A 10,179-nucleotide genomic window follows, 5' to 3' on the forward strand; every position below is an offset into this window, starting at 1 on the left:
CATGAAATGATGACCTTGCCACTGAGGTCCAAATGGTGTGAATGATTCAAATGGTTTTAATCACATTTTTGAGAAGCTGACCTCAGTCTTGGGATCAGGTTTTTACGTGAAATACTTGCTATGTTTGGTGCACCAAGGAACATAAGAATTGAGCCTGTTCCACCATTCAACAAGATTATTGCTGATCTGGTCCTAGAATTAGTTCCAAATACCTACCTGTTCCCCATAACCCCCTTGATTCCCCCACAATGCAAAACTCTGTCTTGAATATATCTAATGAGCAGGTCTCTACAATTTCCTTGGGCAGGGAATTCCACCGATTTTCTCCACTCTCAGAAAAGCAGATCCTCATTATCAATTACAACCTTGGATGTCATTAGGTTCGATTTTTTTTCTTTCCCTTTTTTCTCTTTCTTTATTCTTTATGCAACTCTTTGTACAAATTCATATTGGATTGGGAGTTAAGAGCAAGTATTAAAAAGGGCACAAGGTGTAGGCCAAGCAACTATAGGCTAGTACATTTGATATCGGTGGTGGAGAAACTAATGGAAGGAATTCTTAGGGATAATATGTATAAATATCTGGATGGGCAAGGATTGATCAGGGACTCTCAATATCAGTTTGTCAGGGGAAAGTCGTGTTTGACAAATCTTGTTGAATTTTTTGAAGAGGTGACCAGAAAGGTTGATGAAGGTAGAGCAGTTGATCTGGTGTATTTGGATTGTAGTAAGGCTTTTGATTAAGTTCCACGTGGAAGGTTAGTGAAGAAGGTTCAATCGCTAGGGACTAATATAGAGATAGACAGATGGGTTTAGCGGTGGCTAGAAGATAGGCACCAGAGATTAATGGTGGACAACTGTCTGTCAGGATGGAGGCCAGTGACGAGCGGTGTGCCTCAGGAATCGGTGTTGGGTCCTTTGTTGTTCGTCATTTATATTAATGATTTGGATGACAGGGTGGTAAACTGGGTGAATAAATATGCAGACAATACAGAAATAGGGGGAGTTGTGGATAGTGAGGAGGATTTCCATGGACTACAGAATTATTTGGACTGTTTGGAATGGTGGGCTGAAAGGTAGCAGATGGAGTTTAATGTAGACAAGTTTGAGTTGCTTCATTTTGGGAAAAATAACCAAAATAGGACGACGCATGCAGTGAAGGGGATTGAGGAATGCTGAGGAACAGAGAGATCTTGGAATAACGGTTCAGCATTCCTTAAAGGTGGATTCCCATGTAGATAGGGTAGTGAAGAAGGCTTTTGGTATGCTGGCCTTTATAAATCATAGCATATGGTAGCATAGCATAGCTCCATATAGGAGCTGGGAGGTGATGTTCAGACTGTTTAAGGCATTGGTGAGGCCAAGTGTGGAGTATTGTGTTCAGTTCTGGTTGCCAAATTCTAGGAATTTATAGAATTATTTATAGAAATATAAATAAGGTAGAAAGGGTGCAAAGAAGGTTTACAAAAATGTTGCCTGGATTGGAGTATCTTGAATACGGAGAAAGATTGAGTAGACTGGGACTTTATTCGTTGGAGCGTAGAAGGTTGAGAGGGGATTTGATCGAGTTTTTGAAAGTTATGAAGGGAATAGATAGAGTAGATGTGAATAGGCTCTTTCCCCTGAGGGTAGGGGAGATGGGAACAAGGGGTTATAAGTTAAGGGTTAGGGGGGAAATTTTTAGGAGTAATTGTGGTGGTACACCACCGGCCTACTGCAGGGGCAACCTCTGTACCTGCAGAAGTGTGAGGGGACAGGACAACACCTGGCTGGCTATCAATCTGTCGGCCTGAATGGATCAAGATCCACCCAGTCGGGTGTCAATCATCCTCCGGGATATAAGCCTGCGCCGGCCTCCCGAGGCCTCACTCAGAGTTGCTACAGCTAGAGCCAGCCTGGCTCTGTGGAAGTCTTTGTGGATTAAAGCCTGTTGTACAGTCTTTACCTTTGTGTGTGTCTGATTCTGGCTATCAGCGCACCACAGTAATATAAGAGGATGCTTCTTCACTCAGAGAGTGGTGGTTTAGTGGAATGATCTACTGGAAAAGTAGTTGCTGCAGGGTTAATTTTGTCATTTAAGAGGAGGCTAAATGAGTACATGGATGTGAGGGGATTGGAGGGTAATGGGCATGGTAGTAGATAGGTGGAACTAGTGGAGTTTCACATAAATCGGTGCAGACTAGAAGGACCAATATGGCCTGTTTCCGTACTGTAAATTGTTATATGCTTATATTATTGTCATAATATGTGCTATAATCTTTAATGTGTAATAGTCTCATGCGATCAATTTATTATACATTTGTTTTGTTTTTCTGATAAAACAATAAAAATAACATAAAAAGAATATATCTAATGAGTAGGTCTCCACATCTTCCTTGGACAGGGAATTCCACAGATTTGCTACACTCTCTGAAAAGCAGATCCTCATCATCTCTCTCTCTTCAATTCCCCCAAGTCTTCATGATATGTTCCCTGTTCGAATTTCACCTCCCAGAAGAAAAACTTTCCTGCCACTGTTATCTATCCCTTTGACAATTTTGCACATTTCGAAAAGATCCCCTCTCATTTTTCTTAATTCCAGTGAACACAATTCTCTCTGCAAAAAGGAGTTAATCCTCAGTGGCTGCCACGACGTGACAAACACATACCTTTGTTGTGAACATCTTGATTGTTGTGTGTAACTGTGGTTGGTTAAGTGTTAAATGTGGAGAGGGTATAGCAGGGTGGGGGGGGGGTGTGGGGGCGGTGTGAAAGGGATCGAGAAAACTTGAACTCAATAACTGTTCAATTCAGAAAATTATAAATAGAATATTAAAAGAAAAGGAGTTAATCCACACTTATATCTTAATTGACTACCCCGAACGTTGAGGTTAGGCTCCCCCTACTAGAGGAAATAAATTTCCTGCCACATCTGATCAATCCCTTTCATAATTTTACCTTTCTGTAAGATCCCCTCTCATTCTTCTTAATTCCAGTGAGTATAGTCCCAGCAACTCAATCTCCCCTTACAGGCTGAACCTTTCTTTGATGGAATCAACCTGATGAACCACCGCTTCCAATCCAGTATAGTCTTTTTCATATACAGAGACTCAAACTCCAGGTGCAGCTTCACCTGAACCCTGTTCAGCTACAGCAGATCCTACCTCTCTTCAATTCAGTCCCTCCGGAAGTGAAGGCCCGCATCATCCCATTTCCCTTCTTCATTACCTCTTGCAGCTGCAAATTAACCTTTGTGATTCATTCACAATCACTGCCAACTCCCTCTGGATCAGAGCATAAGGTAAATATTCACCATTAAAAAAAATAACCTGATCTATTATTTTCTTCCACTGTGAATGACCTCAGATTTTACAACTTTGTCCCACCTGACAGACCCTTCTCCACTCATTGACTAGTCTCTCTCTCTCTTCAGACTCTGCATCCTTTCCACAATTTTCTCCTGTACATATGGGCGACATGGTTAGCGTAGCAGTTAGCGCATTGCCTTTAGAGTGCCAGCGATTGAGACCGGGGTTAAAATCCTGGGCTGTCTGTAAGGAGTTTGCAAGTTCTGCTCATGTCTGCATGGTTTTTTCCTGAGGCTCCAGTTTCTACCCACTCTTTGAAATGTACCAGGGATGTAGGTTCATTGGGGGTAAATTGGGTGCCAAGGGCTTGTGACCGAAATGGCCTGTTTCTGTGCTGTGTGCCTCTATATCTCAATTTTGTGTCATCAACAGGCTTTGATACAGAGCACTCGGTCCCTTACTTAAATTATTCTTGCATATCATGGGCCCAGTATCAACCCCTGTTGCAAACTGCCAATAGATAACACCCATTTATCTGAATCTTCTGTTTTCTTTTGGGAAACCAATCCTCTATGCATCCTAATATCTTATGCCCCAATTTCAAGCATCCTTATCCTCTGGGTGTCTTTTTTGTGGCACATTATTGAATGCCTTCTTGAAGCCCAAGTCCCCAACATCCACCTATTCTCTTTGATCCATTGCTTTCATTACATCCTCAAAGAACTTCAGGGTTGCACAGTTAGCGTAACGCTCTGACAGCTGCAGAGATTGGGACCAGGGTTCAAAACCCGCGTGGTCTAAAAGGAGTTTGTATGTTCTCCCTGTATCTGCGTGGGTTTCATCCCAGTGCTCTGGTTTCCTTCCACAGTTTAAAAAAGTACCAAAGATTGTAGGTCAATTGGGTGTAGTCAAGCAGCACAGGTCCAGGTGCTGAAAGGGCCTTTTATCGCGCTGTATCTCTAAATTTGCAGGCGGCGGCCTCGGCCCCGGTCCGGGCAGTATGGACCGACCTAGGAGGGGAGGCAGGCCCCTCCAGCCCGGGTAAGAAACCTGCATAGGAGAAGGCCACTCCGATATAAAACCTACGACCCAAGGACCTCGCTGCCACGTCCCAGCTTGCTTGGCCACGGCACACGAACCATGGGTGTAAAGGGTGGGGCCAGTACTGCGCGCACTGCACTCCACCTAAAAGCTCCTTTGCGCAGGCCCGAGGACAGGTCCACGTCCTCCCCCTCCACGTCCTCCCCCTCCACGTCCTCCCCCTCAAAAGATGCTCACAAACTCAGGCTAGCATGCTGGAACATCAGAACCATGCTAGACAAGGCTGACAGCCACCGACCTGAACGTCGGTCTGCCCTCATTGCACATGAACTCCTCAGACTTGACATCGACATAGCCGCTCTCAGTGAAGTCCGCCTGGCAGATGTAGGCAGCCTCCGAGAACGCGGCGCGGGCTACACACTCTACTGGTCTGGCAAGCCTTTGGATGAACGACGCCTATCTGGTGTAGGCTTCATGGTCAAGAGCTTCATTGCCTCCAAACTCGAAAACCTTCCGACAGGCCTCTCGGACCGAATCATGTCCATGCGACTCCCACTTCAAAACAAGCGTCACATCACCCTCATCAGTGTCTATGCTCCAACCCTCCAGGCGGAACCAGCAGAAAAGAACAAGTTCTACACCGACCTGCGCAACCTCATCCAACGTACCCCTACAGCCGACAAGGTTGTCATCCTGGGCGACTTCAACGCTCGTGTCGGCAAAGACTCAGAAACCTGGCCAGGAATCCTGGGCAAGCATGGTGTCGGCAAGTGCAACGACAATGGGCGCCTCCTGTTGGAGCTCTGCGCAGAACAGCGACTTGTCATTACAAACACCCTTTTTCAGCAGAGGGACAGCCTTAAGACCACCTGGATGCATCCCCGATCCAAACACTGGCACCTCCTGGACTACATCCTGGTGCGAGAAAGTGACAAACAAGATGTGCTCCACACCAGGGTCATGCCTAGCGCGGAATGCCACACTGACCACCGGCTGGTTCGCTGCAAGCTCAACCTTCACTTCAAGCCAAAGCCCAGGAACAATAAAGCCCCCAGAAAGAGGTTCAATGTTGGAAACCTGCAGTCAGACGAAGCGAGAGGAAACTTCCAGGCAAACCTCAAAGCAAAGCTCGACGTTGCAACCCGCCTCACGGACCCGTCCCCTGAAACCCTCTGGGATCAGTTGAAGACTACCATACTGCAATCCACTGAAGAGGTACTGGGCTTCTCCTCCAGGAAAAACAAGGACTGGTTTGACGAAAACAGCCAGGAAATCCAGGAGCTGCTGGCAAAGAAGCGAGCTGCCCACCAGGCTCACCTTACAAAGCCGTCCTGTCCAGAGAAGAAACAAGCCTTCCGTCGCGCATGCAGCCATCTTCAGCGCAAACTCCGGGAGATCCAAAATGAGTGGTGGACTAGCCTCGCCAAACGAACACAGCTCAGCGCGGACATTGGCGACTTCGGGTGTTTCTACGAGGCTCTAAAGGCTGTGTACGGCCCCTCACCCCAAGTCCAAAGCCCGCTGCGCAGCTCAGACGGCAAAGTCCTCCTCAGCGACAAGATCTCCATCCTCAACCGATGGTCAGAACACTTCCAATCTCTTTTCAGTGCCAACCGCTCAGTCCAAGATTCCGCCCTGCTCCAGCTCCCTCAACAGCCCCTAAGGCAAGAGCTGGATGAGGTTCCCACCCTGGATGAGACATATAAGGCAATCGAACAACTGAAAAGTGGCAAAGCAGCAGGTATGGATGGAATCCCCCCAGAAGTCTGGAAGGCTGGCGGCAAAACTCTGCATGCCAAACTGCATGAGTTTTTCAAGCTTTGTTGGGACCAAGGTAAACTGCCTCAGGATCTTCGTGATGCCACCATCATCACCCTGTACAAAAACAAAGGCGAGAAATCAGACTGCTCAAACTACAGGGGAATCACGTTGCTCTCCATTGCAGGCAAAATCTTCGCTAGGATTCTACTAAATAGAATAATACCTAGTGTCGCCGAGAATATTCTCCCAGGATCACAGTGCGGCTTTCGCGCAAACAGAGGAACCACTGACATGGTCTTTGCCCTCAGACAGCTCCAAGAAAAGTGCAGAGAACAAAACAAAGGACTCTACATCACCTTTGTTGACCTCACCAAAGCCTTCGACACCGTGAGCAGGAAAGGGCTTTGGCAAATACTAGAGCGCATCGGTTGTCCCCCAAAGTTCCTCAACATGATTATCCAACTGCACGAAAACCAACAAGGTCGGGTCAGATACAGCAATGAGCTCTCTGAACCCTTCTCCATTAACAATGGCGTGAAGCAAGGCTGTGTTCTCGCACCAACCCTCTTTTAAATCTTCTTCAGCATGATGCTGAACCAAGCCATGAAAGACCCCAACAATGAAGACGCTGTTTACATCCGGTACCGCACGGATGGCAGTCTCTTCAATCTGAGGCGCCTGCAAGCTCACACCAAGACACAAGAGAAACTTGTCCGTGAACTACTCTTTGCAGATGATGCCGCTTTAGTTGCCCATTCAGAGCCAGCTCTTCAGCGCTTGACGTCCTGCTTTGCGGAAACTGCCAAAATGTTTGGCCTGGAAGTCAGCCTGAAGAAAACTGAGGTCCTCCATCAGCCAGCTCCCCACCATGACTACCAGCCCCCCCACATCTCCATCGGGCACACAAAACTCAAAACGGTCAACCAGTTTACCTATCTCGGCTGCACCATTTCATCAGATGCAAGGATCGACAATGAGATAGACAACAGACTCGCCAAGGCAAATAGCGCCTTTGGAAGACTACACAAAAGAGTCTGGAAAAACAACCAACTGAAAAACCTCACAAAGATAAGCGTATACAGAGCCGTTGTCATACCCACACTCCTGTTCGGCTCCGAATCATGGGTCCTCTACCGGCACCACCTATGGCTCCTAGAACGCTTTCACCAGCGTTGTCTCCGCTCCATCCTCAACATCCATTGGAGCGCTTACACCCCTAACGTCGAAGTACTCGAGATGGCAGAGGTCGACAGCATCGAGTCCACGCTGCTGAAGATCCAGCTGCGCTGGATGGGTCACGTCTCCAGAATGGAGGACCATCGCCTTCCCAAGATCGTGTTATATGGCGAGCTCTCCACTGGCCATCGTGACAGAGGTGCACCAAAGAAAAGGTACAAGGACTGCCTAAAGAAATCTCTTGGTGCCTGCCACATTGACCACCGCCAGTGGGCTGATAATGCCTCAAACCGTGCATCTTGGCGCCTCACAGTTTGGCGGGCAGCAACCTCCTTTGAAGAAGACCGCAGAGCCCACCTCACTGACAAAAGGCAAAGGAGGAAAAACCCAACACCCAACCCCAACCAACCAATTTTCCCTTGCAACCGCTGCAATCCTGTCTGCCTGTCCCGCATCGGACTTGTCAGCCACAAACGAGCCTGCAGCTGACGTGGACTTTTTACCCCCTCCATAAATCTTCGTCCGCGAAGCCAAGCCAAAGAAAAATCTCTAAATTTAAATTTGAAATTTAAATCAGCTACTTGATGGTTATTCATTGCCCCATCACAATAAGACTCATACTGGAGACTAAAGGCACTTTTAGGTTGCCAAAATCCCCCTATGTAAAGCCACATATTATGCCCATATGTGTCTGTCAGGAGGCCACTTGAAAGCACAGGAGGTGGATGTGAGGCAAACTTTGTAACCCTCCTCCAGGAGGGATAGTCGCCGGAGTACTGAGGACCCCCGGCACCTGAATGCAGCCGCCTGAAAGCGAATGCTGAGGGGATGACAATATGCTGGTGAGCGCTTGACAGCTCCCCTCGCTGCTGCCCTGCCCGCTGGCACAGGACGTCAGGGCAGGGGCAGTGGGCATGGGCTGTCAGTGCTGGGGCAGCCAGCACGGTCAGTCAGGGTTGAGGTGACCGGCGCGGTCAGTCAGGGTTGAGATGACCAACGCGGGCTGTAGGGGTTGTAGGGCTGTAGTGGTTGGGGAGGACGGCGCGGGCTTTAGTGGTTGGATTGGCCGGTGCGGGCTGTAGTGGTTGGGCCTGCCAGTATGGGCTGTCCCTATACTGATCCCACTTATGTGGGACAGATTAATTTGTTGCTTTCCAATGCAGGCACCGAACACCAAATGTTTGTTGATAATCTGCCCACAGCCACGCCAAACCTTGAGTGCTCTCCCCACAGCCCTTAATCAGTCCCAACACTGTGGGGCGGCCGGTGTGGGCAGAGCAGTGGGATCAGTGTGGGGACCAACATGTGGCTATGGGGAGAGAGCAGAGCAGTGGGATCAGTCTGGGGACCGACATGGGGCTAGTTTAATTGGACGGTAATGTTTGGTGCACACATTGTGGCCAAATGGGCTATTTCTGTGCTGTCCTGTTCTTTGTTTTAGATATTCATTATATTTAGTGTTTGCATTTCTCTTTGATAAACTAGCTGGGTTTTTATTTGCCACCGTGATGTCTTTTGCTAACTGGTTCATGTGTAAATTCTTCTGTACCATATATTTTTCCTAATGCCTCTGCTAGTTCAAACTCTCTGCCGGTCTGATTCCTCTCAGAGCACTGAAGGTTTGACTTGGCTGTCGGCAGATTCTCAACAAACATTTGGTGCTCGGTGTCTGCATTGGAAAGCAACAAGTTAATCTGTCCCTCATAAGTGGGATCAGTATGGCAACAGCCCACGCCGGCCACCCCAGCGCTGACAGTCTGCGCTGCCCACCCCAAACCCTGTAGACCACCCCACCTCTGACAGCCTGCCGCCCCAACCCTGACAGCCCGAAGGGACAGGAGCCAGAGTGTGCTCCGAGGCACCTCCCTTGCAGCTTTCCCTTTCAGATGGCCAGCGCTGCACTTTCAATCGCAATAGATATTCACCAAGAGAAATGGTTACTTAAACAAACCTTGCTTTTAATTATTTTGAAACATGAAAATAGAAGAAAACTTTAACTTATCGCTATTGACTTACTTAACCTAACTTAACCCCCTTCTAATTCTAAGCGCACGTGTATGTAATGTGTGTGTAAGTTCTCTGGTTCTCAGTCCAATCTCACTTCTCATTCCTCCAAGTTCACTGATTGCAGGCAATTCTTATACTGTGCACAGAATTTAACATTTATGAAGTTCACCAGGCTTTGGTGCTTGAAAGGTGAGGTTCTTGTCGGTTTTCAGAGAGACATTTGTTGTACGATGGACACCAGCCACCTCAGTGTCTCGCTGATGAAACTTATCCCCTGTGACAGTACAGGATACAATCACCAATGTATATTTTTCTATATTTTTACAGAAAGTGATTGGCTGAGAGCCGGAGCCACACCTACTGGCAGGTCATAAAGGGCTGCTCTGGACTGGTCGACCTCAATGTACTACGCTCCAGTCTTTTGTCAATAAAATCGTAGCGCGTCAAATGACTCGAAGACTTGTTGACTCAAATCAAGGCTCATGGACCTTCTACCTCCCCAAACCCAGAAGGTACTCAAATGCTGCCTGGGTTTTTTTTTCTTATTATGCTCAATGAGTCCCACAGTACCCTGACAAGGCACGGCCTAATTAAGTCCACCTCCTTCCCCTTGTCAGCGGAAGCCAGACTGTCTTTTGACCGCATCAAGTCGGATATCACCGTGGTCACTCTGTTCGCAGTAGACATATCCTTCCAGGTGGAGACCAATGCGTCTGACTTTGCATTGGCAGCCACCTTAAACTAGGCCGATAAGCCTGTCACCTTCTTTTCTAGGACCCTGCAGGCCCAGAAAGCCAACACTAATCTGTTGAGCAAGAGGCCCAGGCCAGCAGAGAGGTCGTATGTTGTTGGAGATACTACCTCGCTGGCAGGCGCTTTACACTCCTGACCGACCAACGCGCAGTCTC

At 47.9% G+C, this 10,179-nt stretch overlaps 1 protein-coding gene across 8 annotated transcripts in view; it reads left to right on the forward strand.

The window, feature by feature from the left end:
* Positions 1 to 10,179, forward strand: part of LOC138764652 (uncharacterized) — a 230,124-nt gene that overhangs the window by 162,396 nt on the left and 57,549 nt on the right. For 5 of the 8 annotated variants that reach the window (XR_011358247.1, XR_011358249.1, XR_011358248.1 and 2 more), the window contains one exon: positions 9,599 to 9,783. The exons of the other annotated variants lie outside the window; for them this stretch is intronic. The gene's annotated coding sequence lies outside the window, so the exon portion shown is untranslated. The remainder of the gene's footprint in view (positions 1 to 9,598; positions 9,784 to 10,179) is intronic. 8 annotated transcript variants of the gene reach the window in all.

This window comes from Narcine bancroftii, chromosome 5 (assembly GCF_036971445.1).
Source record: "Narcine bancroftii isolate sNarBan1 chromosome 5, sNarBan1.hap1, whole genome shotgun sequence".
NCBI classification, from domain to species: Eukaryota; Metazoa; Chordata; class Chondrichthyes; order Torpediniformes; family Narcinidae; genus Narcine; species Narcine bancroftii.